The sequence below is a fragment of the Ailuropoda melanoleuca genome, chromosome 6, assembly GCF_002007445.2.
Source record: "Ailuropoda melanoleuca isolate Jingjing chromosome 6, ASM200744v2, whole genome shotgun sequence".
NCBI classification, from domain to species: Eukaryota; Metazoa; Chordata; class Mammalia; order Carnivora; family Ursidae; genus Ailuropoda; species Ailuropoda melanoleuca.
In genome coordinates, this window is record NC_048223.1 from 74,420,500 (window position 1) to 74,444,437 (window position 23,938).

Genomic DNA, 23,938 nt, shown 5'->3' on the forward strand with positions numbered 1-23,938 from the left:
TACCCAGTTCACTGCTGTTTTGCTGAGCCGTGATTTCTGCCCCCTCCTCCCTCTATCCCTGTTTCCAGGGCATGCCATGCTATACTGTGTGGGCTTGAGCCTTCAAAGCTCCCCTTAGGAAGTCCGCCTGGTCAGTACGGCGGTTATGGAAGGGACAGGTGTACCTCCTGGCATTTGTGCGGAAATGATGGTAACAGGCTTTCCCCGTTTAGTGAGCGCTCACTCTATGCAAGGACTGAGCTTAGCAGATTAGATGAATTTATTTCTCACTTATATCTCACAGCACCCTGAGGGGGAGGAACTGTCATTGACCCTGCTCTACAGACAAGGAAGTGGAGAGATTTCATGTGGGGCAGAAAGGACAAAGATCAACCAGTGAAGATGTGAGGAAACTGGCCCTCGTAAGCAATGCTGGTTGCTGGGCCAAATGCTACTGCCTTTTAGAAAAGTAAGATGGCAGAACGTTCTGTAGTTTTAAGTGCACATGCCTTTTTATTTGAGCCATATGAATTTCGGTAGCCGGCCCTTAAGACGTAAACCGTCAGGATGGAAGACTGTGAGCTTATTGCTGGAGACCACACTGTCTCCTTTCAGTTCCGTGTTCTTCCCCACCCCAGGGCATTTGCCCGTGCTGTCCCCTCTGCCTGGTGTGCCTTCTCCCATGGCCGAAACCTTCCCTATCTTGCCTGGCATAGACCTTCTGGGACCATGGTCCTTTCCCTACCTCCTGCATTTTCTATCTGAGTGTCTCAGTCCTTTGCAGCCCACATCATAATGTAGACAACGTGTCATTATCATACTTCTTTGTTGACTCCCTCCTCCCTGTCTCCCTCTCTTTTGTCTCTCTTGTTGGAATGTCTGTTCCATGGAGGGGCAGGACTGTGCCCCTCTGGTTGACACGGTCAATACTTAGTAGCTGCCGTCAGTAAACAGACAGGGTTGGGAGTCTGTCTATGAACGCGAGGGGTGTTGTGTTGTCTAGTTAAGGGAAAAAGCCTTGTTGGAGAGGATAGTTTTTAAGAGGTGGGCTCAGAGGAGGATGGGAAGGGCACAGACCTTTTCATTATGCACCGTCATCTGATTTGCACAGTAAGTACCAATACTGACCTAATAAAAAATCTAGCCAACAATAACAACAACAGTAAATTAGAAAAGGAAAAAAAATGGGCCTGGTCAGAGGGAGCATCAGGATTTGAACCCTGGTCCTTCTGCCTCGCAGCCCACGTTCTTACCACCACCCAACCCGTTCTGCATGCAGGCTCCCAGCAGAGCCGCACTGCGGTCCTCAGAGGAAGACAGAGTAGGAGTTATTAGCCGTTTGCATTTTGCTCTGTAAATCGAGGTCTCATTTACGGACAGTAAAGCAGGGCACAGTTTGATGGATTGTTTCAGAGGTATCACCTGTGTGACCCCTACCTGGACCGAGATAGAGAACATTTCCAATGCCCTGGAAGGTTCCCTGGGGCCTCTTCCCGGTCCGTTACCTGACCCCTACTCTCAAGTGTCCGTGCTTTGGAGTGCCTTCCCAAGGGGTTAATCTTGCCTGCTCTTGAACTTCATGTAAATTCTGGGCGAACAGAACCATAGAACAGAAGCTGTTTTATCTGGATTCTTCTGACTTCCTTCTCTCAGCATCAGTGGTAAGATTCATCCATGATGCGGCAGGCCTCAGCAGGTTGTCCCTTTTTCATTGCTCTGTAGTATTCCAGCATAGAGATATTCCACCATGTGTCGGTTTTTCCCTGTAGATGGACTTTCGGCTTGTTTCCAGCTTTTGGTGATGGTGAAAAATGCTGCTGCACCCTCCTGCTTATCTTTTGGCGGACACACACACGTCTGTAGGATGTATACCCACTGGGTGGTGGGATAGAAGGCTCATTTTACCAAGAAGGAAGCGAAGGAGTCTTCAAAAGACCCAGAAGGGGAAGTGACTTGCCCAAGGTCACACAGTGACTCATGGTGGAGCTCAGCCAAGCTACCCACCCGCCAGGCCCTCTCACCCCGGTTCCTACCCACCTCCCCCCCGTCCCCTGAGATGCCGTCTGCCTCTCACCCCAGCCTGTGGGTAGGGTGGTCAGCCAGAGGTCAGGGGGCCTCTGGAGGGCCATACTTCCAGGTCTCCTTACACTGGGCATGCCCACTGAGCAGGTCTTGCTCACACACCTCCTTCCCCATCCCTGGCACTGGACGTGGTGGGCGGGCCACAGTTTGCCTTCCTTGGTCGTAGGTGCTGGGACTGATGAGGAGCCATTGTTCCTTGTTGGATGTTGGTGCCTGGGCTGGCCAGGCGCAGGCAGGGATTGGCGTGTGAGGGCTGCTGTGGTGTCTTTGGCCTGGGAGTGTGTGTGTGTGTATGTGTGCGTGCACGCACAGGCAGGAGGTGTGAGGGGGGCCCTGCATCTTGCACACTCCCCGTGCTCCTGGTGGGTGCAGGAGTTTGGGGCTGCCTGGCTCAGACCCCATGTTGCCCTGGAAGGAGCGTGGCAGAGTGGCTCGGCCTGAGTTGGTGTCCCCCTGGCTCAGGGGCTGCCTCCTCCCAGCCCAGCCGGGCTCAGGAGGCAAGGTGTGTGCCTCTTTCCTCGGCACTTTGGCAATTTCCATGCCTGTCCCACCTCTTGACCCTGAACTATCCATGGGCAGGGACCAAAATTAATATGGGCATCCAAAAAAACTTCTTTTTTGAATGAGCCCTTCTTTTTTTAATTGTGATAAAATATACGTACCATAAAATGTCCCCTCGCAGCCGTTTTTAATTGTACAGGTCAGTAGCGATACGTACATTCACGCTGTCGTGTGGCCATCACCACCACGTCCAGACCTTTTTCCTCTTCTGAAACTGAAACTTGGTGCCATCAAACACTAACTCCCCATCACCCTCCCTCCCCCGACCCCCGGCAGCCATCCTTCTGTGTCCTGTCTCTGCGAATGTGACTACTCCAGCACCTCATCTAAGTGGAATCATACAATATTTGTCCTTTCGTGTCTGCCTTCTTCAGACATTTAGCATAAGAGCTTCGAGGTTCATCTATGTTGTAGCATGTGGTAGAATTGCATTCCTTTTTTGAAGCTATAATTGTTCTTTTGAGCTTATTTTATTTATTTTTTATTTTATTTTATTTTTTTAAAAATATTTTATTTGTGAGAGAATGAGAGCACGAGCGGGGTGGGGGAGGGGCAGAGGGCAAGGGAGAAGCAGACTCCCCGCTGAGCAAGGAGCCCGATGAGGGACTCGATCCCAGGACCCTGAGATCATGACCTGAGCTGAAGGCAGACATTTAACCAACTGAGCCACCCAGGTGCCCCTGAGCGTATTTTAAAGGTACCTCAGCTCTTCAGGATGGAGCAAGGGTATTAGCTTGATGGTGGGAGTGGGAAGAGATAACATTTATTCACATTTGCTAGGTGGCAGCCCTTACCCTGTGTGGTCTCATGTAATCCTCACCACATCCTTATGAAGTAAGTTCCAATATTATCCTCATTTTACAGATAAGGAGATTAGGCTCAGAGAAGTTCAGTGACTTGGCCAAGGTCACACAGCGAGTCATCGGTCAGCCAGGATTGGATGCTAGGTCAGCCTGCCCGCACAGTCCATGCTCCGCAGTCCCAGCCCCCTTGCAGTGCCCAGGCCGGGCTCAGAATCCTTTCCTTGAACCCTTGTCTGTCACCTCTCCGCAGCTGAGCGTGCAGCTGATCGGAGCCAGCTGGTGCTGGGGCAGCAATGGCAGCAGCCCCTCCACCCAGACTGGGTCCTTGTTCCCGGGCCCCGGCTTCTGTCGAAAGCCCCTTTATGAAGCGGCCTCCCTGGGCTCGGCCGGGGTCTGCAGGGCTGTGGTCCTCAGTGCCCTCAGCCCAAGGCTGGCAGGGGCTGTGGGGTCCAGGGCAGCTGACGGCAGGATGTCACTCTTGGCAGAACTTTCCCTGAACAAACAGCTACCAGGAGCTTCTGGATCAAGAGGATAGATAAACAGGAAGAGGGAGAAACTTAAAAATATTTTTCTTCCCCTGCTGTGCCCTGGTGTTTTCTCCCTGCCCTTCCCTTGGTCACGGGAGGTTTGAGGTGCTGGATCTCTTCCCCTGCCAGAAGCTGCCCAGAGGCCTGGAGAGCCACAGCAGGAGTGTTCTAGACTTTAGGGTTTCATGTTTTGTTTTGCCTGATGGGCCTGGATCAGCTTGGGTGTTAGGGGGCCCGAGTTTGAATCCTGGCTCTGCTCTTTCTTTGCCATGTGATCTAGGCCAGTCCACTCAGCCTGTTGGGGGTCCGCATGGCCATGAGACGTGGCCCCCGGGGGAGCTGGGAAGGACAGCGTGGCAGCGAGTGTTTGTTGCCCCCTGGCTGTGGGTGCTCGGGTGCGTGTGCCCAGCACTCTCTGAGTTAATCCTCAGAGCCCTCAGAGTAGGCATGGGCCTTGTCGTCGTCTGACAGATGTTGAAGCCGAGAGAGGTTAAGTGTTTCTGTCAAGATCACACAGCCGGTGGTCGTGGAGTTAAGGCTAGAAATACAGCCTGTGTCCTCAGCGCCCTGCTGTGCTATGGTCTGGCGTCCCGTACGTACCTTGGCACGCAGTACGGTGGGTACTATGAATTTCTTTCCCTCTCCATTACAGAGAAACCCAGTGTAGCTGGAGATGCTGGGTGGTGGTGGTGAGGTGGGAGGAGGGGGGAGGCCTGCTGAGCTTTGGGCCCCAGTGGTCCCAGAGTAATAGCTAGTCCTTGCGGAGGTCGTTTCTCCATGTGTTGCCTCTTCCATGCAGCCCTCTTAGGTTGACACGGCATCATCACGTAGCCCTACTGTTGCCCCAGTGTGCGTAGTAGTCACCCCACAGAGCAACATCCTGCCTCTCTGGCACAGTCCCTGAGGGAGCTGGGGTTCAGCCCAACCCCACCCCATCCTGTATTCTGGCCTCACAAGTACCTTACTACTTCTAGGAAGCTCTTTACAGTGCCAAGCATTTCTTTCTCCATGCTGTTTCCTCCATGTGGGATGCCCTTCGTGTCTGTCCAATGTTGCTCCTCCTTTAAGGCCCAGCTCAGTGGTCTCCTCTTCCAGGAGGCCTTCCCTGAGTTCCTGACCTTGAATTAACATCTGTGCAGCTCAGTGTAGAGGCAAAGGTCCTGGAGTCCCTATCTTGTGGTCAGCCTCTCTGAGCCTCAGTTTCCTTATCTGTGGATTGGGTATACCAGGAGTGGGGGAGAGGAGAAAGCGTGGATTCTCTTGCCCTGGCTTGTGTGGCATTGGCTAGAGCCCAGGGGAGAATGGCCCTCTCAGGGTTAACTCCCTGCCATGCCAGGGACGGAAGCAAGGGCGACAGAGTGTAAATGAAGTCACTTCCCTGCTGGGGGGTCTGCCATGTGCCTGGCCTTCTGCAGTAAATCCTGTTTCCTCCTTGGCCTCTGTGTGCCCACCCACTTCTGGCTCCCATGACCTGAAGGTCCCCAGCAGGTGGGGCTCCCGGTGGAATGTTGGCCTGTCATTCTTCCGGCAAGGTCACTTCCTGTCTGGATCAGCCACCCACCTTTCCTGCCTTGGCCTTCCATGTGGAGGTTTCATGGGGATGATGGGCGTGGGTTCCAAGGGAGGCTATCTGAGGTCAAGTGTGGTGTCTAACCTGCATGGTGCTGAGGGCGCTGATAGCCAGGGAGGGTCTACGGGCACCCCCCAGGGCTGTCACTCAGCTTCCTGGACCCCCCATTTCTTCTTCTGAGGAGTCTGGGGGAGCCTGTATGTCAGATATGCTCTGGGCACTGCCTGGGTCAGGCTGGGACATTCATAACCTCATTTAACCCTTTCCCCACCACAGGGAAACTGAGGCTCAGGAGATAGTCCAGGCCTGTGGTGGGGCATCAGGGCTGGGGTCTGCCCAGGTCTTGCTGATTCTGAGATCCTAATGATTTTCACAGGAAGATGTTTAGCTTTCCATCAGTGACAACTCACGAACACCCAGTCCTCCGAGCTTTTCCTGTGGGGTCAGGGGCAATTTGGGCTGTAAGGTTGATACAGAACCAGGGTTGTTGCTGGCTGTGGCCATACTATGTAGTTCTGTGGTTTTTCCCTCTTTTTTCTATCAAGAGTTTATGTTCATCATAGAAACATCAGAGAGGGGCGCCTGGGTGGCGCGGCTGGATTAAGCGTCCGACTGTTGGTCTCGGCTCAGGTCATGATCTCAGGGTCCTGGGACTGAGCCCCGTGTTGGGCTCCCTGCTCAGTGGGGAGTCTGCTTGATACACACACACACACACAAACACACACACACACGTTCTCTCTCTCCCTCCCTCCCAGCGTGTGTGCACTCCCTCTTTCTGTCTCAAATAAATAAATCTTTTTTTTTTTTAATAAAAGAAACATCAGAGAAAACAAGGATATACAGGAAGATTAGAAGGACCATCTGTGACCCCACTTTCCAGTGATAACCACAGTTCACTGTGCATGTTTTGAGATTTATCCTTCCAGAAGTTTTTCCTGTGTGTATGTATGTTTGGGCGCACCTGTGTATACTGTGTCTTTTTTTGGTAACTAAACACACAATAGATATTTTCCTCTGTGAGTAAATAAACTGTTACTTCTTGCTTTTGAAACCTTTCAGTTGGAGTTTAATGGGGTGGGGGTGGGGCAGAAAAGTAGGCACATCACAAGTATACACCCTGATGATTTTACGGAAGGAGTGCAGCCCTCACCGCCTCCCCCAGGCCAAGGAACAGAAGTCTCCCAGCACCCCGGGTTCCCTGCCCCCATCGCCATCCCCTCCTTCCTGCTCCAAATGGGACGTCTTGTCCGACTTCCAACACCATAGATTAGTTCGGCCTGCGTTTGAGTTTTAGACGAACAGAATCAGACAGTGTGTGTTTACTTTGGTTTCTTTCCCTCCACATTCTGTTAAGTGACGGTCATCTGACACTATCCATTTTAATGACCGCACGCTGATGTCGGCGATACAGTGGGCTTTGACCACTGTTGATGTGAGAGATGTTTTCAGGCTTTGACTAAACTAAGGAAAGCTATGTCGAACATTTTTGTGGCCATATCTCTGATTATTTCCTTTGAATCAGCTGATAGGAAAATCGCCAGATAAAAGGGTCGCGTGTTGTTAAGGTGTTTTGGGGTTATTGCCAGATTGGCCTCCAGGGAGCAGCGCGAGGTGCGTCCTGCAGGTGCTTTGGAGAGAGCCTGTCCCTGGCACCCAGGCGGAATCTGGGTGTTTTCATGCTGTTGTGTCTGTGACACCATGAGGCGCAAGATGGGGCATTTCATTGTTTCCAGTTTTTATTTTTATTTTTATTTATTTTTTAAAAAGATTTTATTTATTTATTTGACAGAGAGAGAGACAGCCAGCGAGAGGGGGAACACAAGCAGGGGGAGTGGGAGAGGAAGAAGCAGGCTCCTAGCGGAGGAGCCTGACGTGGGACTCGATCCCAGAACGCTGGGATCGCACCCTGAGCAGAAGGCAGACGCTTAACGACTGAGCCACCCAGGTGCCCGTTTCTAGTTTTTAAATTACGAGTTAGGTTGAACATCTTTTTCTCACATTTATTGTCTCTTTCTATATCTTGGTTGGGTTTTGGGTTTTTTTTAGTCTCTTATATTCTCAAGATATACTTGTTTTCTGGTTTGAAAAAAGTTGCATTGACTATGATAAATAATAAAAAAAATGTCAAAAATCTCTTCATGCGGTTTGCCATTTGCTATTGGCCTTTCAGCTTTGTGGTTTTTCTGTGTTGGTTAAAAGCTGACCATTTTTTAAAAGATTTTTCTTTTTATGTAATCTGTAAACCCAACATGGGGCTCGAACTCACAACCCTGAGATCAAGAGCTCCACCGACTAAGCCAGCCAGGCGGCCCAAAGCTGGCTGTTTTTTATGTAGTCTGATCTACTGATGTTTAACTGTATGTCTTCCTAGCAGTTTGTATAGAAAGTTCTTTTCTGCCCCCAAATTCTCTTCTTTCACTTGTGTGGTTTCCTTTTTAGTATGTCATTGTTCATCCTTCCGCACTTCCCCCAGGAGCATGATGTTAGGGGAGGGATGGTTTGCAGGGTGAGAGTATGCTCTTGGAAGCTCTCAGCCACCTCTGTGCCCTTGGGATGTTATGCAGACTCTCTGTGCCTCGGGGTCTGTGCTTGCAGGATGGGACTGATGCTAGTACATGCTAACCAAACGGTTTGTAGGACTTAAATCATAGCTATTTGCAAACTTTTTAGCTTCAGGCCTCCTTCCTTTACACTCTTAAAAATTAAAGATGCCATGGGGTGCCTGGGTGGCTCAGTCGTTAAGTGTCTGCCTTCAGCTCAGGGTGTGATCCCGGAGTCCTGGGGTCGAGCCCCGCATTGGGCTCCTCCGCTGGGAGCCTGCTTCTTCCTCTCCCACTCCCCCTGCTTGTATTCCCTCTCTCACTGGCTGTCTTTTTCTCTGTCAAATAAATAAATAAAATCTTTAAAAAAAAATTAAAGACTCCAAAGACCTTCTGTTTATGTGGGTTATATACATAAATTGATATTTACCATATTAGAAAAAACTGAATATATTTAAAAACATCAAGTATGAATTTATTTTAAAAATAATAGCAAACCCATTAGATGTTAACATACCTAAGTTTGTTTTTTTCCCCTAGAATCTGAACTATGTTTCCCAAAACAAAATACAGTGGGAAGAGTGGTGTTGTATTGCAGTTTGCAAATCACTTTAAAGATTAAAAAAAATTGTTTTTAAGTAATCTCTACACTCAACATGGGGCTTCAACTCATGACCCCAAGATCAAGAGTCGCATGCTGTACCGACTGAGCCGGCCAGGCACCCCTGCAGATCACTTTCATGTCTGGTTTAGTAACAGACCCTTGGATTCTCATATCTGCTCCTGCAATCAGTGTTGTGATATGTTCTTTTGATTGAAGTATATGAAGAAAAGCCAGCTTCACACAGATAAGTGGTTGGAAAAGGGAAGAATATTTTATTAGCCTCTGGATGTTTTCTTTTGAGACCACATAAAAATTCAACATGTGATAGTGTCTTAAAAGTCATTTGAAACGTAGACTCTGCAACCATATTAATGAATTTTTCATATTTCGTTACATTAAAATCTATCGGACCGTCTTGCACCCTGAATGGATCTTTGACACAGGTATGATTTTGTAACATCGCGTATCGGTTGTTGGAAAAATAGTGGTTCATGGAGTTATACAGATCTCCCAAATGTGGACAGAATTCATTTCAGCAATATCCAGAAATTACAGATGTTAATATCATCACCTGTATCATTGCGAAGTCTTCATGTTTTGGGGAGCTGCCAGACTCACGACAGCTGATGCAAGTTTTCCAGAATTCGATTGTTTCCCTTAAAGCTCAACTTGATCATTGGCAATGATGGTCCTTGAGAGGATAGGCTCACCTTGCTCACATTTGAGACAATCTCCGCCAGGTACCCAAATCGGAATAACTGGTGTTTGTCTGTCTGTTGGTTGTTCTTTCTGTGAACAGAGAGGCTAGTTCAGCTGACAGCTCAGACAGGCTCACAGGTGTCTTTCCCCCAGACACCTGTCGCACCCCCAAGCAGCCCAGGTACACGCTCTGTGATGACGCATGACACAGAATAGTAAAACGACGTGTACTCAAGGGCTGAGCTTAGTGAGATTAGTTTACTGCTTCATTAGAGACTTTTTCTTAAAGCTTTTATTTTTAAGTAATCTCTACACCCAGCATGGAGCTTGAACCCATAACTCTGAGATCAAGAGTTGCACGCTCCATGCATTGATTGAGCCAGCCAGGCGCCCCTCATCAGAGACCTTCTGAAGTGACACTGGCATATTTTGTCACTGTGCGTGACGGGCAGCCCGGCTGGGGGCCAGTGCCATGCCTCCTTCTGAGTCTCACCTGTGGCTTTTGCTCCATCAGTGTCCTCACTCATGGTGAGAGGGCGATGATACTTGGTGCTGTCCTGAGACTAGTCTTGACCTTGCGGACACCTGGAAGCTGCTGGGGACCTGGGCTCTGCGGAGCGTGCAGTGGAAACTGTGGTTCAGGTGGTAGGGGAATGGCCTTCGTGCAGGGCCTGGGCCTCTCTTGGGCTCCGGGACATTTTGCCCGCTGCCGCAGTGATCCTCTCCCCGCTAACAAACCTGAAAGCGCACCTTGGGGTGGGGGGTGGAGGTGTAAGCCACTTGGGGTTAGAAGTTTATCATTTGTGATTTCAAATCCCGCTCAAGGTGCCAATGTGTTCCGTCCTCGGGAGTGAATGAGGAGTCCAGGGCTTTTGAGGGGCCCCTTCTTGTCTCTCTGGGAGGCGAGGAGAGTGTGAGTCAACAGGAGAGACCCAGGGGTCTCAGCCAGACAACTCTCCTGCAGGCGTGGGGTCTGTTTCTCAGATGGGGCCCTCAGAATCCCCCTTTCCCCTTCCTGGCCTGAAGGGGCCTCCACAGCCTCTGGCCTTCACGTCCCTCCCTCATTAACCTCTGCCGTGTGGGACCCAGGGGTCAGCGTCCTGCCCCAGGCCCCATTTCCTTACGGTAGTTCAAACAGGGCTGCGTTCACAGAGCTTCTGCTATGCTCTGGGCCCCGGGCTAAAACCTGCCAGTGCTTTCTCATTGGTGCTCACAGCATGGACGCCCACAGAGCTGATCTTTGTTGTTGTTCTTTAGAAATCCGTCCAGTTTTGTTCATTCAAGTGGCTACTTTCTGCCAAGCACCGGGGCACTGTGGAAGGCCAGCCCTGGCCCCGGCCTGGTGGGCTACATGGAGGGAGCAGCCCTGTGGGTTGTGGCCTGGGGGACATGAAGGGGTTCCCTGGTTCAGGGGGTGGGGTTAGCTAGGCAGAGAGAGCATGCGGGGCTGGAAGCTGTGGAATGTGCCACCGCCTGGAGGGAAAGCTGGCTGCCGTGAGACCCATAGAGAGCTGGCCCAGCCTTGTCCTTTATGGGTTATGGTAAGGATTTCCGAAGGCACAGTTTCTGCCTTGCATAGATTCTAGAACAGCCCAACCCAAGCCCTCGGCCTAGGAAGATGTACCTCTGCTTTATTGTTACTTCGTTATGGTTGTGAATTATTTGCAAAGGCCCCTTGAGGTGTCCGTGCCAGGGACCGGGAGAATTTCCCTTTGGCTGGAGTGTAGAGAGCTAGGGTAGGAGCTGGGGAGCACGAGGCTGGAAGGGGAGGCAGGGTCTGCTGGGCAGAAGTCAGGGATCGCCGTGTAGTTCCTCCCGGAGTCTACACTGAATTTATGCTCTGTCTCCTCTGCTTCGTTCTGTGGGGCAGGACAGCTCTTCCCGGTCAGGGTCTCTCCTGGCCCCGGGTGGACGTGCTCAGGGAGGCGGACGGGCAGGGTGCGGCAGAGGCGAGAGGTCAGAGACCCCCGGTCCTCGCCCTGCTGTCCCCGGTTTCTGTGACTGTGGGCAGTTGTCTGGCCTACTCTGGACCTCAGTGTCCTCTTCTGTAAAATGAGAGGAACAGACTGGGGACTCGAAGGTGCGTCGGACTCCGACTCCGAGATACCTGTTGGTGCAGGGGGTGGGTTTACACTCTGCGTGTGTGTGTGTGTGTGTGTGTGTGTGCGCGCGCGCACGCGTGTGTTGGCAGTGACAAGGCCCCTGCCCTGGGTGCGGACCTGCCGGTTTTCCCCTCCCCTCCCCCGCGCCCAGCTGTCCCCTGCCCCACGGTAGGGGACCGTGCAGCGTGGTGACTTCCGTCATGTTTGTTCGGCAGCTGAGACAGATGTTTCCGGCAGCTGGCCACTCAGCCTCCTGCCCTATTTTTAGCTCCATTGTTACCCGCCCCGGGCATCTGACGGCCTGGGGTGCACATGACAGGCCGTGGTCCTGGAAGGGGTCCTCTCCTCGGGGTCCAGCTTGTTCTCTGCCTTCCACCGGGTCCCTGGTTTAAACTTCTCACCGTCTCTTGGGAACGTGAGGGTAGCGTTGGGAGAACTGGGAGAGGGTGGGTGGTGCAATAGAAAGAGCCCCGGCTGTGGAACCAGAGGCCTGGTTCTGCTCTGTCATGTAGTGAACTCTCTGAGGCCTCAGTGTTTCCATCTGCTGAATGGCACAGTGGCCCTGTGTCTGCCTCTCTCAGAGGGTTGTTCTAAAGCGGGAATGAGGTTGTGAACATGAAATTAATTTAGGAAGATGACATTTGGAACCTACAGCTATAGTGGGTTAGGCTCTGGGGGGGTCCTGGGGGAGCACTGGATCCAGAGGGGGGATGGAGCATGGACTTACCAAACAATCGGCCTGGGGTCCTGTGGGGCCCATGCTGCACGCTGGAAGGCTTGCAGGAAGAGGGGGCATTTCCACCAGGCGTTGATGGAGGGCGTGAGGGCGTGAGGGTGTGGATGGTGTTCCTGGCTGTGGGACCAGGGAGGACAGACGTGTGGGGGCAGGGAAGGGCTGGCTGTGTCCTGGGAGGTCCGAGTGCGAAGGGCCTTTGAGCATCTCTGGCCAGGAGCTCTGGAGCTGTCCCTCCCTACGAGCAGCCGCATGGTGGGGCTGGGGACCGGGGGCTCTGCGTCTCCCTGAGCCGGCGGCCAGCGTGGTGGCCCTGCTTCTGGCTGTATCACACACGGGGCTGTATTGCACATTGGACTTTCATCAAGGATTGAAAGGGCTCAGCTGCTAAAATGTTTGAAAGCCTCCCATCCTGTCCAGCCCCCTCACTTTCCAAATGGCAATGAAGTGTGGCCCAGAGAGGGCTGTGCTGAACTTGAGACTTTTCGGAAAGCCCAGGCTGGAGAGGAACCTCTCCTGGGGCTTTTGCTGCTCTATACCATAGGGCATCTGAGACCGGGGTTTGCTTGGAAGGTTGGGGATGTGGAGGATAATAGGGGGTGCCAAGGGTGGGAAGGGGGATCTTGAATGCTGGGCAAGGGAGTCCAGCATTTCCAACAGAAAGCCACAGAAGTGGAAGGATGAGGACAGAACCCAGAATTGGGTCATGGATTTTTACAGCTCCTTGGAAGGATGCCTCAGGGCCCATGACAAATTATTGGAGGTCAGAAGTAGGGGTCCAGCCTAAAGTTTCACTGGCCCTTTGGGGCCCAGTCCCTGGAAGTGGTCATGTGTGTATGAGCAGGCCCAGGGCCCTGGGTGGGTCTCAGGAAACTAGGTTTCTGCTGACAATACCCAGATGGCCAACTTCCTGGAGCTGAGCAGGTGAGCATGTCCAGGTACTCTTAACCCTGTTCTCTCCAGGGTCCTCTCCACTGTCGTTTTGGTCCCCTCTCCCCCCAATCCCAGGTGCATGGAACCTGGAGATGGTCGGTCCCTCAGACTCTTTCAGGAGCAGAATGACGCCCTCCCAGAGCTGACTGGACCCTCCCCGGGGAGTTTTACATCCCCCTCCTCTTGCTCTTCCCTGAAAAATCCAACCGGCAGGGGCCCTCCCAACCAGATAACACCTTCTTGTTTTCCAGAACATCCCAGGAGGGCCACAGAGAGACTCCAGATGGGGAGACACCTGTAGTCTCTCTCTGCCTTTTTGGAGCAATGGAGGCCAAGCCTCTATCTATAGCATGGAACAAACATTTAGCTGCTTGGAACTTGGAACTTTCTGAATCTGTGCAGCTGAGAGCTGCTGGCCCACACTGTCTAGCAGTCGATGGCGCTCTAATGGTCTCCGGTGTGTATCTCCTCAGCCACCCCGCGGGCCCTGGTGGCCGGAGACGATGTCGTCTGTATTCTGTGAACCTCCACACCCCAGCACGGGCTGGGCTCACGGGATCCTGGTGTTGCTCTGCCTGCCGCTTACGAGCGGGCAAACTTGACATTCTCCTGCAAGAGGGGAAAGCAGTAAGTCCTGTCTTGTTGCCATGTGGTGTGTGGTCACTGAGGGTCAAACCTAAAAATAATGGAGTGCATTAATCAGGATTAGATCTGGCTGCGAGTAATAGGACAAGCCAAATAACAGTCGTTTACACAAGATGGAAGTTTATTTCTACGTCCTGTCCAAACCCAGAGCTTTGCAGCCCACGCCTGGGGTGGTGGTTCCACTCCTTGGATTCCTTGGGGGAACTTGACCTCTGCCATTTTGAGGGTGTGGCTTCACGTGCTTGTGGTTCAAGATGGTTGTGAAACTTCAGGCATCACATCTGTGTTCCAGACAGCAGGCTGGAGGAAGGAAGAGGAAAGGGGGCTCATAGGGAAGATTCTGGAACTTGCCACGTGACACTGCCCCTTATGTTCCATGAGCTGGAACTGGTCACAGGTACCTCTAGGAGAGGTAGGGAGTGTGCTCCTACCTGGTTTGCTTAATACACATGGCAGGGAGGAAGGGGTGGAGGCTTTGTGGGTATTTTGGTCAAACTCAAGGACGCCCCCAGACTGAGAAGTAGGGTCAGCACTTCAGGGACTGTGGAGTCGCCCCCAGGGAGATTTCCGGGTGGGGGGGCTCAGTCTCGACTTGGGATCAGAAAACCACGTGCCCCAGGGCCAGCAAGACGGAGCAGAGAAGCTCTCTGGGGGTTAGGAGGCATCCCAGTGGCAGCGGTCATGGTCAGCCTCTCCCGAGGGGGTCCGAGTCTGCCCTGAGAGTGTGGCCTGTGTCTGGGCTGCTGGGGCCTGAGGGAGAGGACAAACTCCCTCACCAGAGGATGGCTGGGAGGCCAGGGGATTCACAGACTTGGGGACTCACAGACTTGGGGGCTGTAGGAGCTGTGATAGAGGTGGGCAGGATGCCACATTGCAGGGCTGCCCCAGGGAGCCCTTGCCCACCCCTCGAGGCCAGGGAGGGCCCCAAGACTGGCTCCCTGCCACGGCGCCCTGTGGTTGCACAACACTTCAGGAGAAACCAGAGATCTGCCCTTTTCTTCGGAACCCCTTGATTTTTCAGTACTGGCAGCTAATTAGAGCGGAAAATAACAAACCCGCAGGGATGGAGCCCGCGGCACAGGCGACCGCTTTCGGCCTACAAACTACGAACATTCTCCCACTAGAGGAGAGATGCTTCCAGTGTCTTCAAGGGGGAGAACCTGGGGGAATGTGGGGAAGACTCGCTTCTTGTGAGGCCGCTTAACTTTTTTAAAACTTTCATTTAAAAAATGTTTTCATCCCCAGTTTTGTATTTGGAAACCTTTCCAGCCTACAGAAGAGCTGCGAGGTGGACATTTGTTCCATTTGCTCGACTCTCTGTCTCTCAGTCTCTCCACCACCTGAAGGTGACAGACATCAAGGTGCTTCCTCTCTAGACGCTTCAGCCTGGGTCTCCCAGGAGCACAGTATCCACAATATCATCACACCCAAGGAGTTAACTGAGTAATCCAACATGCAACCCACATTCAGAATTTCCCACTTGTCCCCAGAATGTTCTTGACAATCTTTCCCCCCTTCCCCAATCCAAGCTTCCGTAGACACAGAGCTTTCTGTCAGGCAGAGCTGACCTACAGGGGAGCTTCAGAGGTGGGGGGGCTCCCCAGGCCTGGAGGCAGGCAACTAGGGGGGCCGGAAAGGACCCTTTTCCTTCCTGAGGGTCCCAAATTCCAGGAGCTTCAGGGGCCATGCTGGAGCATGTGGTGACAAGTGTCAAGGCGTTGGCTGGCCGCAGAGCTGGCAGGAGCCCCTTCTGTGTCCTCCGCCTGTTAGGGGAGCCGAGAGGGAGCCTAGCCACCCCCGCCCCCGTGTCTCCCAGCTCGGGTGCTCCATCTGCAGGGGGACCTGCTGCCCCTTGCTGGCCCCTACTTGCCACAGCTCCTCAGCTGGCTGCCCAGTCACTCTGCCCACTCTGTCCACTCCCGGCTCCAGGCCCACCCTAGAGTGTCATCTCAGGGGGTGACAAGGATGTCTTGTCCCTGCCAGAACTTGGACCCTCCAAGGCTCCCTGCTGTTTGCAGGCTGAAGCCTAGAACTCCGGGCCCCTTGCACAGTGGCAGTCCACCCGCCACGTACGTGGTAAAATTTCCAAACATGCCTCCTCCTTCTGGTTTTCTTTTAGATCTTTTTGTTTTCAGTTTAGAAGAGAGTGAAAACATTTCAGAAATGTACAGTTTAGCAAATGAAGGTCTCCTGCGATTGCAGACCTTGATGGCTTTATTTTATATGCCGATCTCCTGTTTTCAAAAGAAGGAGGCTGAGGGATGGAGGTGGTGGAGGGAGGGTTTGGGTGACCCGCAGAGACGTGACGTGATGTGCCACGCAGCAGGAGCCACGTGACTCTGCCTCCACCGAGCTGTGGGGCTTGGGGACATTCCTGTCGTTGGCCCTGCTTAGCTGCGTCCTCTTCTGCAAAGTGGGAGGGGGGGTCATAAACCATGTCTCTCCGCTTTTTAAGGTTGTTGACATTAGCAAAGACAAAAAACCCACAAAGACATGAAAACTCCCACAGGCTCTCTGAGTGGAGTGATTATCATGGGAACGTGGACGGCACGTGGGTGGCAGTAGGTGGCGGGCACTCGGGCGGGGGGACAAAGTCACAGAGCTGGAGGGGCACAGTGAGGGGCGAGGGGGCGCCCGAGGTGAGAAGCTGTGACCTTTGTCCAACTCTGAAACCATTACCAATAACTCTACTTTAAAACGATATTCCCAAAGTCATCCTGTTCGTCGCCGGAAATTGAGAAGTGATGGGTGAGCAAAAGGAAAGTAAATATGTCCCTCGGTGCCCCCACTCAGGAGTAAGTAAACATCCTCCCTGTCTTTTGTGCCTACTTGTTGTGGGGTGCTGCCCTTGTTGCCATCCCGACGGGCCAGGCAGGGTGGGGAGATAATGAGATGGAGCTGATTTGTTCCGTCATTATGTGTGCAGCCCCTCCCCTGAGCCAGGCAGCTGACGGAGCCAGGAAGGACACAGGATGGCCCCTGCCAGGAAGAGCATGCCGTGGAGGGGAATGGAGTATTCCATCTTGCCATGATCACAATGGGCTGTGGGTGCGGAGAGGCGGGGCGGTGGGTGTGTCGTCAGGGAGGGCTTCCTGGAGGCACTGGGCTTTAACCTCTAGGGGTGGGTGGAATGTGGGAGGGCGGGCAGGAGGGCAGTCCAGGTGTGAGGAAGATTGGGTGGGAGCGGCTTCCCCGTCACCCTCTCATGAAGGACCAAGACCTGCTCCTTGGAGCCAGCCGTCTGCTCCTCTGTGAGGCCTAGAAGCTGCAGGTGCCTGGGGTCGGTCATACGCTCATCGCGTAAATATTTCCTGAGCACCTGCCGGGCGCCGTCCTGGAGCTGGGGCCACGATGTGGACCAGTCAGGCACTGTCCCAGCTCGGAGGGGAACGGGGGAGACGGAGGTGACACATAGAAGCCCATCAGTGAGGCAGCTGGGAAATAAGAGGGCTCGTGGATGGACAGAGACTGTGGTGTGGGGTGCTGTGGGCGGACAGCATCGCCAGAGGCTTAGAGAGGCCTCCTGAGGAGGGACATTTGAGCCAGGACCACAGGAAGGGGCAGCCAGGTGAACAAGCCGAAGAGTGTTCCAGGCAGAGGGGCGGTAGGTGCGCAGCCTTCATGAGCTGGCCTGGGCCTGGGGCGCTGGAAGAAGGAGGGGCCTGGGGCCTGTGGCCTGTTGTCGGAGCGTGGAGGCAAGGAGGACACTGGGTGAGGGAGGTCCGAGGGGCGGGACCTGCTCCGCAGGGGACGGGGCTGGATGTTGCAGTGTGACCTGACTCAGGGTTTTAAAGGATCTTCTGGCTGCTGCGTGGAGGATGGATTGTTGGGGGGTCAGGAGGGAAGGAGAGGAGCTGGTGGTCTGGACTGGGTGGTGGCAGAAGTGGGAGGGAGCTGGAGAGGCAAACCCGTTCTTCTGTGGGGAGAGTTGCAGAGTGGGCAGAGGACTTGCCCAAGGCCACACAGAGCAGGGCTCTCTGGGTTTATGATGACGGCCAGGAGCGGATGTCCTATGCTAAGTGGCCTACGGGCCCGAGTGGAATGGGGAGTTAGAACTGTGTGTTACCCCCACTCTGCCCTGTTGCTTGCTGGGGATGGGAGCCAGCAGACCTCTAAGCCCACCTATTCCTCGGACCGTTCCTTTTATAGGCCTTGTCTGGGTGAGGCCCCGCCCCCCCCGACCCATCAGGGAGGTTCAGATCCAGCAGTGGCAGGGAGGGGACACGGGAAGGGGCGGGGCATGAGGATGGGGTGCTGGGGAGGGGAAGGGGACGGAAGGGTCGGAGCCCCGGCTGTGTGTCAGGCTGGCTAGCTGTTGCTTTCTACACACTCACTGATTTCAGCCTCATATGGCCCAACTCAGGAGGCACAGGGACCCCCCTCCATTTAGAGGGGAAACTGACACCCGGAGAAGGTAAGCCACACGCCCTGACTCACTAAGGAGTGGTGGAGACGACGGGAATCTGCCAGTCTTGGGCCCCAGAGCCCATGCTTCCCAGAGTCAGAGCTGCTGTGTCCCCGACTAGGTGCCAGGCCACTTGAGAGTCACTTCCAGCTTCTGTAAGTCCCTACTTTTCTATCTGGTGAGTGGGAATGCTGGCACTGGCTTCCCAGGGAGTCCCTGTGCCTGGAACAGGGTCATTAAGTTCTTACCTGCAGCAGGTGTGGGGCTGCACCCTGATGACCCCCTGCTGGTCGAGGGGTGCCTGCTGGACCGCGGAGCAGGGAGACTCGTCAGCACTGTCCCGTAGAAATGTCATGTGGGCCACCTGCGTCACTTCGGTCACATTAAGAATATGAAAAGAAATAGATGAATGTAATTTTAATAACGTTGTTTAATCCAGTATATTGACATAGAATCATTTTGACATGTACCAACATAAGAGATTGTTAATGGGATATTTTATTTTTTTTGGTGCTAAGTCCTTGAAATCTGGGTGCGTTTTATACCTCTCGCACATCCCGGTGACCTTGCTGGACCGTAAGAGACAGGAAAGCTGTCTTCCAGGGTGGCTGTATGATCTTACACTTCAGCAGCCACGTCCGAGACCCACTTTGTCCCCCATCCTCACCAGAGCTTCCGGTGTTGGTCTCGTAACGTTTGTTATTCTAGTGCATTTCCCTGATAATGAATGGTGCCCGGTGTATATTTATATCCTTATTTGGCATTCCCATATACCTTCAAATCTTTTGCCCATTTTTAAAAAAAGATTTTATTTTTAAGTAACCTCTACACCCAACGTGGGGCTCGAACCTACAACCCCAAGATCAAGAGTCGTACACTCCACCAGCCGAGCCAGCCAGATGCCCCATCTTTTGGTCATTTTTCATTGGATTTCTTGTTAATTTGGTACTGATTTGTAAGAGTTGGCACCTCTCTCTCTTTTTTGTGGTCAAGATTAAATGAGATACCAAATATGTCAAGGGCTTTGCACCCAGAGATCCACCCACTGGCCTTCCCGGCATGCAGTGAGGGTCACTGGCTATCTCAGGCTGCCCTTTAGACTCCCCCCACCCCAAATGCAGGGTGACCACACACCCTGATCTGGCTAGCGTAATTGCACACTCGTGCAAAATCTGCTGAACACCATCTCTCTGGGCTCACGACAGAATCTTCGCCTTTGCTCAGGCTAGAGGGGGCGTGGCCCAGCCAGGGAGCCTCCGCGTGGGAGGCAGGAGCTCTGGGTTTCAGTTCTGTCCTTGTGACTTGGAACACATCACGTTCCCTCTCTGGGCCTCTTTTTCCTCATCTGTGGAAAGAGAGGGTTGGGCTTGCTGACCTCCAGGGGCGTAACCCGCTCTGAAGCTGCTTTTGGGGGCCTGTGGTGACAGCTGTTTTTGGTGGTTCCTGGAGTCACATCTTTCCCTGAGGTGGGACTTGGGATTTTGCAGGAGGGCCTGGGGTCCATCCTGGTGGGCAGGGAGCGGGGAGAAAGGAACGGGGCTGGGGTCAGTAGCTGATATGCAGCTTTCCGCTTCAGTCCTAAGAGCCCAACTCTGCTTTGGAAAAGCCCACAGGGTTTGCCAAGCCTGGAGGTCACGGCTGCTGCACCGGGACAGGGACAAAGAAGGTGGGGACTTGTGAGCTTTTTATTACAGATGGGGAAACTGAGTCCAGAATGGGGACGATTCCGTTCTGCTGAGAACCGTATGAAAAGAAACAGACTTAGACTCACGAGGTGTTTTGGGCAGAGGCCTTAGGAGTCTGCTCCTGAACCTCTTGCCTGTCCTCCCTGCTCCAGCACCTTCTTGGCTTGAATGCTGCCATTGATGGGCAGCTCATTGCTCTGCAGCCCGAGCATTTGTGCCGTTGCTTCAGGCAGTCAGCCGATGAGCTGGAGCTCATGTTCCAGCTCCTAACGTTGAATTGTTCCTGGGGAGACGAGGTCACCTCTCTGCCACGGATTCCATAGGGCGATTTCTTTTCTCTCAGGAACAACTGTGTGTGGAGGCAGGAGGATGCATGTCTCTGTGGGGGACTTCCTCAGACGCCATGATAGCTGTAGTCCAGATGATTCTGTGGCTTCTTAGCTGGTCGCTGAGGGCTTCTGTGGGTGAAATGGGGCCCAGAGTCCTCGATCCCTCCGTGGGAAACCGTGCACCTCTCTCCCTCTCTGGGTGGCTGTGTCTGGGGTGCTCTGGCAGAGAAGGGAGTGGATGAGTGGGGATCCAAGAGGGAGGGAAGGGGGGTATGGGGCATGCTGTGGCTCTCAGGGTCAGCTGTGAAGAGGCAGGAAGGCGAACTGATGACGAGCAGTTGCCAACTGCTGCTGTCAGCCGTCCTCCTCTGAAAATGGACACAGTGAGGCCAGGACCTTATGGGTTTGTTGGGTGCTTTGAAGCGTTAACAAGCAGACGCAAACGAGAAGGTGAAAGGGACCTGTGTTTGGTGGAGAACATTCTTCCCTCAAATTTGGGTTTCCTTTTTTTGTTTGCTTTTTTTTCTTTTTTGCACAGAGCTCCTCTAGCAATCTGGCAGAAACTCATGGACCCCCTTTCCAGAATGTTTTCAAGTGCCCAGACTATATGGGCTTACAGAGGAAGTAAGTTGTATTCGGAGAGCTATCGAAACACTGAAAAACAAATTGGAGATGTAGTATTACATGTCGTCTGTTGTTATTTTATGAACAAGATAACCTATGAGGTAAACTAAGGGTCAATTTTATTTGGTAAAGACACATCAATGACAAGGCTGTGGTCGCTCAGCTTGGATGGAGACGTTAAGCTGGAATGTGCCTTTGATGGACACATGCCCGCATGACAGACACCCAAGCGATCGTGGTTGTCCTTTGGGCTCTGGTGTTGAGAAGCCCACTTTGCAGAAGGCACGGCAGCGTCCTCATAGCTCGCTTGGCACGGTGAGGGTAGGCTTCATTCTGGGATCCTGAGGATTCACCTGCTCGTAAGGTCACTCGTGAGAACCTGGGGGCTCGGGACCACCAGGCGCACTGTTGCCCAAAGTTGGTCAGTCACGGCACCCCAGTGCCTGTGGGCAGGGCCTGGGGTCCCTGTGGCTTTAAAGGAGGGATGAGTGCAAGCCGTGTTTCCAGACACCTGTACCGCAGCAGGGGGGTATAACCCCCCCCCATGGGCTCCATGGCGACCACGTCCCAGGCTCTGTGGCACAGTGGGGACGACAGCCTTCACTCGTGGTTGGACGAAGTTCTGGACTAGCATAATCGTGTACAAACCATCCGGGCTCCGTGGACCATTTCTTTCAGTCTGCCCGCACCCCACCCTACCCCGCCCCGCCCTCCCCATTCTCCCCTCAAGCAGAGGTTTGAGCACTAGGGACCCCACTAACACACCCCCCACCTTGCTGACCACCTGCCCTGGTAGTTGGGGTTTCAGGGGGCGATTTGCAGAGTGGGAGGCCTGGGGATCCCGGGGCTTCACCCTCCTCTAGACGGTTTGGAAGCCGGTCAACTTTCAAAGGATGTCGTCCTTCCCCCAGCCTGTAGCCTGCAGCTGTACACATGCGCATTGTCTCCCAGCGGCCCTGACAGGGCACCAGCTGGGGCCTGTTGGCGCCTGTGGAGCCCGTGAGAAACGGGGTGGCTGGAGATGGAGCTGTGGGAGTGTCAGCCGCAGCGCAGCCCGAAGGGCCCTTCCCACGTCCTGTCCCTCATGCCCTCATTCGGGACAGCTACCCGTTCGCCTGTTCTTGGATGAGACTATTCCCATCCATGCCTTCTTGGCCCAGGCTGCTGAGAGGGGTCTGGGGAACTTTGGTGAGTTGTGTTGGGGGCCTGCCAAAGCAGGTGAAGTGGAGAGAAGTTTCTGGCTCTGCTGTCGGCAGGCTGGGGCCTGCTGTGGAGCCCCTCATGCTCTCTGAGCAGCCTGTGTTTCTGTTCAGGAACAGAGGCTCGTTCCATCCTCCTTTGACAGAGACAGAGAGAGGGAAAGTGGGAGAGAGGGAGGGAGGGAGGGGGAAGTTGGGCGGGGTGTGATGGGGCTCTTATAAACACAAGGTGTGCCTGTTGACAGAGCTGTCGCATGGCTGCTGGGAGTTGTCAAGGATGACCAGGCAGGGCCGGAGGGAGAGAGCGAGCCCTTTCCAGACCAGAGACGGACAGGGGCAGGTGGTGGTTTGGGGAGGTTTGAGGGGTGCTGGAGGAGTATAGTCCTTCAGTCTAGGAGGCTCTGGGGAGGGGGAGCCCGAGTGCTCAGGGCCCCAGCGGAGAGAACGCACAGTGAGCCCAGCCTTCACACTGACCCGCTGACCCCTGGCCACCACCAGCTTCCCGAGGTGCTGCTGCTGGTTCCCAGAGTGGGGGTGGGGGGAGCACGGATGGCTGGTGCAGATTGTCCCATTGACGGCGGCCGAGGGAGATGTCGGGTCTAGGGACTGCTCCTCACATCCTCCAGCAGCTCCTCACCGCTCTTTGGCTGTTTCCGTAGACATTCCCTTACTCGTTTTCAATAGGCTTTAACTTTATTTCCCAGTGTTCAGAGGAGAAAAAGCAAAGGGAGAAGATACAAATGAACTCTGGTCCCCTCGCTTGGCGATAATTCACATTAGCGTCTTGGTGTGTGACCCCCAGACTTTGCCCCGACACACTTTCATGAATTAGAATGGGATTGTAGCCTGTTCTTGCCTTGCAGCCTGCTCCTTCTGCCCCTGTGTCCTCGATGGCTTTCCAGATCCATCAGTATGATATTTTCAATGGGTGGTAACCTTTCACCTTAGAGAGGCCCCCACTTTATTCAGCAGAGCCGCCGTTGTTGGCTGGGGGTGGTTCCTGGTGTTTTGCTGTTGTAAACAACACTGCCAGCAGCAACACATCCTGGAAGGCTGGTTTTTGCGGACATCCTTAAGTATTTCTGTGGGAGAGAGCCCACCGGGGGGATTGCTGCATCCACCAGGGTGCCCAGCCCGCCTTGTACGGGACGGAAGCTTTGGCTGTTGATGGTGATATCGGTGATGGTGATGTCAAGGTCAGGGGCCTGGTGCTTTCACTGAACCCTCGGATGTCCCCAGCCTCATTTCGTGGCATTCACGGCTAGACTGTCCTCCTGCATCCTGTTTCCATCCACATTTTCTCTCTCTTTTTAAAAAGATTTATTTATTATTTTTAGAGAGTGCGTGCATGTGAGAGAGAGAAAGAGAGAGTGAGCAGGGGCAGAGGCAGAGGGAGAGGAGAGGGAGAATCTCAGGCAGACTTCCCGTTGAGAGCATAGCCTGCCGCTGGGCTCGATCTCATAACTCTAAGATCATGACCTGAGTCGAAATCAAGTTGGACACTTAACTGAGTGAGCTGCCCCCCCCCCCATCCCCACCGTACATCCACATTCTTCCGAGCCAAGCCTGACTTCCCTCTGCACCTGCTGCAGGTCTTCCCTCTTCTCCCCTTCCAGGGGGCCCGGCATCCATGTGCCCTGACCCAGTCACTTAGAGCCCTAGGTCCTGACCTGGTGTGGAGGGCTAACCTCTTCCTAATGGTCATATTTTTGCCAGAGGAGTGTAATTGTAAGGGGCCAGGGGCTGTGTCTTTATGTCTCTTTATGCCCGGAACCCTCCCAAAGCAGCAGCAAGGGGCCAGGCACGCAGTAGGCGCTCAGTGAACATGTGGGAGGTGGCAGACGTGCCCTCTGTCTCTAGCTACAGGCTGAGGTACCCTTTCTGGGCCTCAGACTTGGCGTCTGGGCAGTGGAGGTGG

The 23,938-nt window shown here is 53.6% G+C and overlaps 1 protein-coding gene across 8 annotated transcripts in view; it reads left to right on the forward strand.

Annotated features, from left to right (window-relative positions):
- PALD1 (phosphatase domain containing paladin 1) overlaps positions 1 to 23,938 on the forward strand; it is a 113,692-nt gene that overhangs the window by 13,758 nt on the left and 75,996 nt on the right. Inside the window, exon 1 of one of the 8 annotated variants that reach the window (XM_034662633.1) lies at positions 10,884 to 10,906. The exons of 5 other annotated variants lie outside the window; for them this stretch is intronic. The gene's annotated coding sequence lies outside the window, so the exon portion shown is untranslated. Of the gene's footprint in view, positions 1 to 10,883; positions 10,907 to 19,534; positions 19,650 to 20,596; positions 20,822 to 23,938 lie in introns of those variants that run through there. 2 more of the 8 variants (XM_034662632.1, XM_034662631.1) reach the window with 2 other exon arrangements.